The 9,250-nt window shown below is 34.3% G+C and overlaps 1 pseudogene; it reads left to right on the forward strand.

The window, feature by feature from the left end:
• The first annotated feature begins 3,036 nt into the window (after positions 1 to 3,036).
• LOC127108104 (probable LRR receptor-like serine/threonine-protein kinase At1g06840) lies at positions 3,037 to 5,789 on the forward strand (annotated as a pseudogene).
• Positions 5,790 to 9,250: the final 3,461 nt, after the last annotated feature.

Here is a 9,250-nt window from a genome sequence, read left to right on the forward strand (position 1 = left end):
TCCGACTTGTTTTATTATAACCAGGCTTTGTTTACCTGATACTATTACTGCTTTGGTGCAACTCTTGATTGCACCCTGATTTGGTACTCTAATCCGTTTGCTGAATTTTGTAAAGGTTCACCTGTCCCAGGAAAGGATTGCTGTCTAGGTCTTCCACTTTATTTGTGGGATACCCTTGTGGAGACTCACCCTAAATTGCTTAATTAATTTTAATGTGTTAATTTTAATAATTAATTTTAATAATTAATTTTAAGGTATTAATTTTAATGTATTATTTTTAATGTATTGATTTTAATGTGGGGATTCATCCTAATCACCTAATTGACTTTAAAATATGACCTTTGAATATGTGATCTTGGACCTCTTTTTGCTGCCCTACGGTATTACGGTATAACGGTCATGTCCCGCGAATGTAGGGATACACTTAGCAAAGACCCTTCGGTTAAATCATCATAAAATAAATCATGGTCCCTCGGATGTTGCCTTCGAAAATACGATTTTGTCCCTCGATGACCCTTCGGTGTAGCCTACGGTTAAATGATGATCGTCCCTTCGAATGCTAAGGTATCCTTACAACTGTTGCCTTCAATGACCTATCGATGACCCTACGATGACCCTTAAACATCCAAAGGGTAAGATTACTTACTTCTCAATAGTAAGGACAGTTTTACCCTCATAAGGATAGGAAATGCCCATAACGACCTCAGGAAGGTATAACTCTCAATTACTGGATCACAACCTAAAACATTTTCCACCCCTCACACTTTACACTTTACAAATCCTAGAAAATCACCACTTGGTATACATTCATACTAGAATCATTACCGAGTTATATTTTCAAACAGCTTTCAAAACTAAACGAGATAACCACTTTGTATACATTCATACGAGAATCATTACAAAGTTAAACTCTCTCTTCAAAACATTTTTAAACAATTCACCAACACTTTTCAGACAAAAATATAAGTGATCCAGCAATTAAGAGCCCATGGATAACCATGGATACAGAGGGTGCTAACACCTTCCCTTTGTATAATGTACCTCCCGAACCCAAAATCTATTAAGGTCTTTCCTGTTCTTTTCCACCTTTCCTTATTGGATAAAAGAAAAGTCGGTGGCGACTCTTGCTATCCGCGACATTGCGATAAAAAGCAAAACACCCCAAGTCAGTTCACCGTATGACAATATGGTTATGTGTATTTAATGAAACACAAATCAGAGTCCTTTGAAAAGTTCAAGGAATTCAAGAATGAAGTACAAAACCAACTAGGTAAGAATATTAAAACTCTTCGATCAGATCGAGGTGGTGAGTATTTAAGCCTAGAGTTTGATGACCATCTCAAAGAGTGTGGGATCCTATCCCAACTCACTCCTCCTGGAACACCCCAATGGAATGGTGTGTCTGAGAGAAGAAATCGAACCCTGTTGGACATGGTCCGATCCATGATGAGTCACGCCGATCTTCCAAACTCCTTTTGGGGACATGCGCTATTGACAGCAGCTTACACACTTAACCGTGTTCCATCCAAAAAGGTTGATAAGACACCATATGGGATATGGAGTGGTAAGAGACCACATATGTCTTACATGAAGATTTGGGGTTGCGAAGTTTATGTGAAACGACAAATTTCAACTAAGCTTGAGCCCAAATCTGACAGATGCTTATTTGTGGGGTATCCTAAAGAAACAATAGGGTATTACTTCTACAATCCTTCTGAGGGCAAAGTGTTTGTCGCTCGAACTTGAGTTTTCCTAGAAAAGGATTTTATTTCCAAAGGAACCAGTGGGAGGAAAGTAGAGCTTGAAGAAATTCAAGAATCACAAAGCATCGATACACCTATGGAGGAATTAGAGGAGGAAACACAAGTGGTTGTGGAAGAGCAACCTGCTCAAGTAGAACAAGACCAGCGTAGGTCAAGCAGGATACGTCACCTACTTGAGAGATATGGATATCTCATAACAGATCAAGGTGATGTATTGCTCATGGATCAAGATGAGCCTGTGACCTACCAAGAGGCCATAACTGGTCCCGAGTCTGAGAAGTGGCTAGAAGCCATGAAATCTGAAATGGATTCCATGTACACAAACCAAGTTTGGACCTTGGTAGAGCCTTCACTACGCCAAAAACTGGAATAGACAGCGCACCTTAGAGGGTGCTTTATTACAAAAGCGCACTCTAAAGTGAAGCGAAAAAATAAGGAGCGAACAACTGGAATAGACAGCGCACTTTAGAGGGCGCTTTTGTAATAAAGCGCCCTCTAAGGTGAAGCGAAAAAATAAGGAGGAGATAGAGGGAGAACAATACAGGGCGCTTTTTAGAAAGCGCCCTCTAAGGTTACCCTTAGAGGGCGCTTTTAAAAAAGCGCTCTATAAGTCCATGTGCATTTCCAGTTTATAAAGCGCTTTTGGAAAGCCTTAGAGAGCGCTTTCATAAGCGCCCTCTTAGGCCCCCTTTAGAGGGCGCTTTTTTTCCACAAGCGCCCTCTAAGGTCCCCTTTAGTAAACATTAAAATTATAACATACTGCGCGTTTTGTTATTTCACTCTCTGTTATTTTCGTTCTTTTTCACGTTAGGGTTCTCACTGCTACGATTTTCGCTACTTCTAAGGCGTTCTCCTTCCACCTCTGTTAGATCTACGACGTTTCCTCCTTCTATTAATTCGTTGTTAGCTGTTCGATTTTGACACCATAGGTATTTTTCTAATCTTCATATTACTTGGTTTCTCTTCTGACGTTCGCTATTGTTCATTTTTGGTTTCTCTTCTGACTTCGAAGAACTTAATTGGAGTTCTAGATATATACGGATTCGAGAGTTTCAAGACAAACAGGTTCTTAATCTTAACCACCCTCTTGCCTAATTTTATATGAAGTTTATAGACGTATGCACATTTGGCCAATCTCTGTGATCGAATTTTTTGTGTTCTTTATTTACATTTTTCGTATCTATTTACTTTTGAACCACAGTTATTGTTCTAACAGTAACTAACTTTACATCGGCCCTATTCAGCTTCGAGCAATTTTGTATCAATTTGACAAATGAGAAGTTACAGCAGCATTTCAACCAGGTTTGATTTTTCTACTATCTCCTGGTAAACAATTTCTATATGAATTAGAAGAATAAACGATGATATGTTATACCGTGCTAATATCTTCGTTGTTTTATGCTGAAGGGATTTCATGTGGAACAATCTGACTGGCACAATACCAAAGGAAATCGGACACATTACATCGTTGAGACTCTTGTAAGAAACTTACCAAAGAAAATGAATTATTAGTATTGATCCTCGTCAAGTTTTTGTATGACTAGAGCTTATAGCATAAGCGCTTAATTGAGATGTTTTATACGCAGGCTCTTGAATGGAAATAAATTATCTGGCAGTTTACCGGATGAGCTTAGCAACCTTACGAATATGAATAGACTCCAACTAGATGAAAACCAACTGTCAGGTTCTGTGCCAGAATCGTTAGCGAATATGATCAACGTTAGACACCTGTAAGTGGATGTCTAAACCAAAATTGTTCATCAACAGAACATAAAGCTCGATTTCTTACATGTACTTATTCTGCAGCTTTTCTGTCTTGCAATTGCAGCCACATGAACAACAACTCGTTCACTGGTCAACTTCCATCCAAACTTTCAAACCTTTCCAATCTTATGCATTTGTGAGTATTGAAGCCAATTCAAATTTCCTTTATGATTTGAAACTTTAGAGTTGCATCTCCAAATTGATTTTCTTTTTTTTACAAGTTTTAACTGTGTCTGCTTGTTAACATGACTCTACAGGCTTTTGGATAACAATAACTTATCGGGATATCTTCCACCAGAATTCTCCAAGTTACACAGTTTGGAAATACTGTATGTTATGCTCTACATTGTCTAGAATAGTAACATATAATAACTTTTTCATTGTATATATTGCATTATTGACATGCTTTTGCTTGATCTGTGGAGGAGGATTAGCGAACATGTTCAAGTTATGCTCTAATCAATCTTTTTTGTCTTGGAAAGTTGATTCTTTCTTGTTTCACTTACAGGCAACTTGATAACAATAATTTCAGCGGGAATGGAATTCCTTCTACCTATGAAAATTTACCCAGGCTTGTAAAATTGTAAGTACTGTTATCTACGTGTCCTTTTTTTCGCGCTCAATATATGATGCTACAAATATTCAGTGACTATTGTTTGTCCATACACTATGTCAAAACATTCTTTTAAACGGCCTCGAAATCGCCTTTAGAAATTTGGTCTCGTGTTCTCTCCTAACTCCTTCAAGCCTCAAATTTGAGTTTTGACATAGGATATGGAGTATCTGTTTCTCCATGATTCACGGCCAAAGAGTATTCATGTAAATGTGTGTATTAAAAGTATTTAAAAAAGGCATTGTTTAGGCTTCATTTGGACTTAGAAAAGCTTACCATCAAGTTTTCAATAATGAATTCAAGAACATGGCTTTTGTTTTTTGAGCTAATGTTTCCTCTTGATTTTACAGGAGTCTGAGAAATTGCAGCCTGCAAGGAGCTATTCCCGATTTAAATTCAATACCAAGTCTTAAATATTTGTATGTTTAAGTATATCTCGTGGCTCAGCTTTATATTGTGCCTAATGACAACGAAATCATTTTCTTCTGTTTTGTCTACAAACTCATTTGCGATTGGTTCATGGTTTAGGGATCTTAGCTGGAATCAGTTCACTGGGTCTATACCGTCAAATAATCTTTCAACCAATATGACAACTGTGTATGTAAATAGCCAATTTTATTTATAAACTTTGTATATATTTTAAACCTTAACTTATCTTCATCGCAATATTTATATAGTATTTTTCTGCTATTGCAGTGATTTGTCCCATAACAAACTCAACGGATCAATTCCCCGAGGCGGAATATATCCTTATCTTCAAAGATTGTGAGAATATACTCGTCAACTTGTATTTAAATTTTCTAAAATAAAACTCTATTCAACTTATGCAAATAGTAACTTTCTCAATCTCAGCATTTTATTATTCTTTATTATATTTGAGTTTCTCTAATAGTACTTTCATTTTATTGTTATAGTAATTATTAATACAGAGAGCAGAAAGAGAAAAACAGGCATTATTGCTGCTATTATAATAGGAGTCGTTGCTGCTGTTTTAGCAATAACCGCAATAACCATGCTCCTAATTTTTAGAAGAAATTCGAAATACATGCACTTGATTTCCAGGAAATGAACGTGTAAGTATTTTAACGCTTTCTTCTGATAATGTCAATTTGATTAATCTTTGAAGAAGTAAAATTTATTTGAATGGCTATTTCTTTTTGCAGCCTCTAATGTATGTATCAAAATAGATGGTGTGAAAGCATTCACTTTGAAAGAGTTGACTCACGCCACTAACAAATTTGATATCTCGACTAAATTTGGGGAAGGAGGTTATGGAAATGTCTATAAGGGCATTTTATCTGATGAAACATTTGTTGCCGTTAAGCGAGCAGGAGAAAATTCATTACAAGGACAAAAAGAGTTCTTGACTGAGATTGAGCTTTTATCGAGGTTACATCATCGAAATCTTGTCTCTCTATTAGGCTACTGTAGCGAAGAAGGAGAGCAGGTAAATAACCTATAGCTACACTTATCTTATGCATATCATCATAAGTTTTGCCATATTTGCTTGATAGTTGACTATAGTATCATTTCATATACTTCTTTTCTTGGTTCAGATGCTGATTTATGAATTCATGCCCAACGACACACTAAGGGAATGGATTTCTGGTAAGAAATTGTCCCAAATTATAAATCACTTTGTAAAATGAATTAGTTAATAAAATGAATTTTTTGATAATCCAGAAACAAATCCGCATGTATCTTTCGAGAAGTGCTTATAAAACTACCTATTCCAAAGTTGTTTGTATTCAAACCAGCATGCGAGGAATGGCTGCTAGAAATGAACTTCGATTCAGGAAGCGGACCCTAAGAAGATTGCGGCTAGCAAAAAAAACATACATCTCAGAGATGCTTTTGCTACTTAGTTTTATTTCTTTTTAAGTTATGAATTGGTTGTATATTTAGAATCTTTAGAAGTTAAACGATTATATATCAGTGGATTGTTGTATATAAGGCTTGTTGAATGCAATGTGTGAAAAAGGGCTTCAAATTATACAGTTTTAGGTGTACTGCTTCAATATACAGGTTGTCTAAAATAAATAAAAAAATATAGCGCTTTTTAAAAAAAAATTTAAATAACCACCCACTTTAGAGGGCGCTTTCCAAAATAAGCGCCCTCTAAACCCTTTAAATTTCCACTTTAGAGGGCGCTTTCCAGTAAAAGCGCCCTCTAAACCCTTAAAAGTTTCCACTTTAGAGGGAGCTTTCTTTAAAAAGCGCCCTCTAAAGTGGCTCTTAAAGGGCTTAAAGAGCCACTTTAGAGAGCGCTTTCACCAGGAAAAAAAGCGCTGTCTTTACCTATGCCAGCGCCAGATTAGAGGGCGCTTTAAATCGCTGTTATAGGCAAAAAAAAAACGCTCTCTTTTCCCTTATTTGGCGTAGTGCTTCTGTAGGAGTTAATCCTATAGGATGCAAGTGGGTCTTCAAAAAGAAGACTGACATGGATGGTAAGGTACATACCTATAAAGCAAGACTGGTTGCAAAAGGATATAAACAAATTCATGGTGTTGACTATGATGAAACCATTTCACCAGTTGCAATGCTTAAATCTGTTTGGATTTTACTTGCTATCGCTGCATATCATGATTATGAAATATGGCAGATGGATGTCAAAACTGCTTTCCTTAATGGAAATCTTCTTGAGGATGTGTACGTGACACAGCCTGAAGGATTTGACATACCAGAAGAAGCCCAAAAGATATGTAAGCTACAAAGATCAATCTATGGATTGAAGCAAGCTTCCAGAAGCTGGAATCTTCGTTTTGATGAAACGGTAAAACAATATGGATTCATCAAGAACGAAGATGAGCCTTGTGTCTACAAGAAGGTTAGTGGGAGCATGATCGTTTTTCTCGTATTATATGTAGATGACATATTACTCATTGGAAACGATGTCCCTACCCTGCAACAAGTAAAGACTTGGTTGGGGAAATGCTTTTCTATGAAGGACCTAGGTGAAGCAGCCTATATATTAGGAATCAGAATCTATAGAGATAGATCACAAAAACTGCTTGGCCTAAGTCAGAGTACATACATAGACAAAGTGCTAAGACGCTTTAATATGCATGATTCCAAGAAAGGATTCATACCTATGCAACATGGCTTGTGTCTATCAAAAATACAATCCCCTTCAACTAAGGTAGAAAGGGAACGCATGAATAAGATTCCATATTGTCATACCCCAAAATTTGCCTGTTAATTTTTATGATAAATTGATTCATGCATGGCATTCATTTCACATTTGCATTCATTCATTAGCATACATTCTCATATAAATTATAAATTTTAATTTATTTATTATGTGATACAGATATAAAAAATAATAATAATTTTGGTTATCTGTATGATATAAATAAATTATATATATATATAAATAAAATAGTTTTAATTTAATGATAAATAAAAATAGATTTGAATTTTAATTGTATAATTAAAATTTTAAATTAATTTTATTTGTTAAAGCTCATTAAATTATAATAACTATTTTTTATAATTTAGTGACTCATGTTCCATTTATTCATTATTTATAAATAGTATTTATTTACTAATTCATGTTTTTACTTAATAAAATTTATTTATAAGAGTAACATTTTTTTTAAAAGCCCATAAATTATAAAATAATTTTGGTTGATATAAGTAAGAATAATTTTGATTTTTTTTATGATGAAAGTAAAAAATAGAAATAGGTTGAAATTTTAATTCAATTATGTAACTAAAATTTAAATTAATTTTTATTTGTTAAAAGTCATTTGGATTATTCATTATTTGTATTTAATAAATGTTTAGCAAGGTTAAACCCTAACTCTCCTAAAGTGTAGAAATGGATCCAAATATTTAGCAAGGTTAAACCCTAACTCTCCTAAAGTATAGGAAGGGATCCAAATATTTAGCAAGGTTAAACCCTAAAATATAGGAAGGGATCCAAATATTTAGCAAGGTTAAACCCTAATCCACACCATTATAAATACTTCATATGGCTGCAGCGAGAAAGAGGGGAGGAAAAAAAGAGGAAAAAGAGGAGAGATACAGCAGAAGAAGATACGCAAGGCAAGGCAGAAACAAGAAGATTCACGGGCAGGGAAAAGAGAAGCAACCATAAAGCATTCATAGCCTGAATAAGAACAACACACATACAGTGAGCAAGCTAGAAGAATCAAATCCCCAGTAAGTGTTCATTATGGAATTTGCATCCAGCATGATTACCTTGCAATACTCCCTAATTCATGCATGAATAATATTGGTTTAATATATATATTGAGATGATGTATTCATGGTTTGGTGGATGTTGATATTGCTTTATTCAAGTATGCATCTATTCTTGTTATGTCATAGCATGTTGGAGAAATTCTGTTTGCATGATTAAAGAATTATATTTGTCATTTAATTATTATTATATGAGTGTTGTTTCTAGCATGATTATGTTTATTTCACATGCTGTTATTACATAATAATGATGATGATATAATGGTGATAATATAAATCCTTGGTTGTCTTTAACATGTATGTGTAAGGTTTGTTTTATCATTATCACTTGCAGTAAAGAGAACTAATACATGAGTAAAATAATATAAGTTTCTTGATTTGTGCATGGCTATTTTTATTATTGCCTGATGATTACATATGATCTTATTTTATGTGTGTGGTTTGATATAAGATGAAGTTACAGGTTTGTTGTATTCACATGAAAGAAACAGCATGAGAAAAAATAAAGTAGCTTGCCATAAGAGAGAAAGCTGTAACATGCATGGGGCGTGTAGAATTAATATATGTTTTAATGAAGGCGAATAAATAACGAATGAACCAACATGGCTTGTTGGTAACTCCCCTCTCACTACAACATAGAGGTCTTGGGTTTGAGTAGGGTTTACTCCCTTTCCACTATAATTAATTCACCATTATTTTTTTATTATTAAAATAAAACCCATTAATTAATTTTCTAATTAATATATTATATTAGTTATTTAAACTAGGATATAATTTAATCTAGTTTATTAATTAAATTTTCATATATCACTTAATTAATTAAAATGGGCTATTTTGAATAATAAAAATCTAATTATATTTTTTTTTTCTCTTTTCTTTTAAAATTTCTATCAATTTAGTCTAAGTT

Source organism: Lathyrus oleraceus, chromosome 1, assembly GCF_024323335.1.
Source record: "Lathyrus oleraceus cultivar Zhongwan6 chromosome 1, CAAS_Psat_ZW6_1.0, whole genome shotgun sequence".
NCBI lineage: Eukaryota > Viridiplantae > Streptophyta > Magnoliopsida > Fabales > Fabaceae > Lathyrus > Lathyrus oleraceus.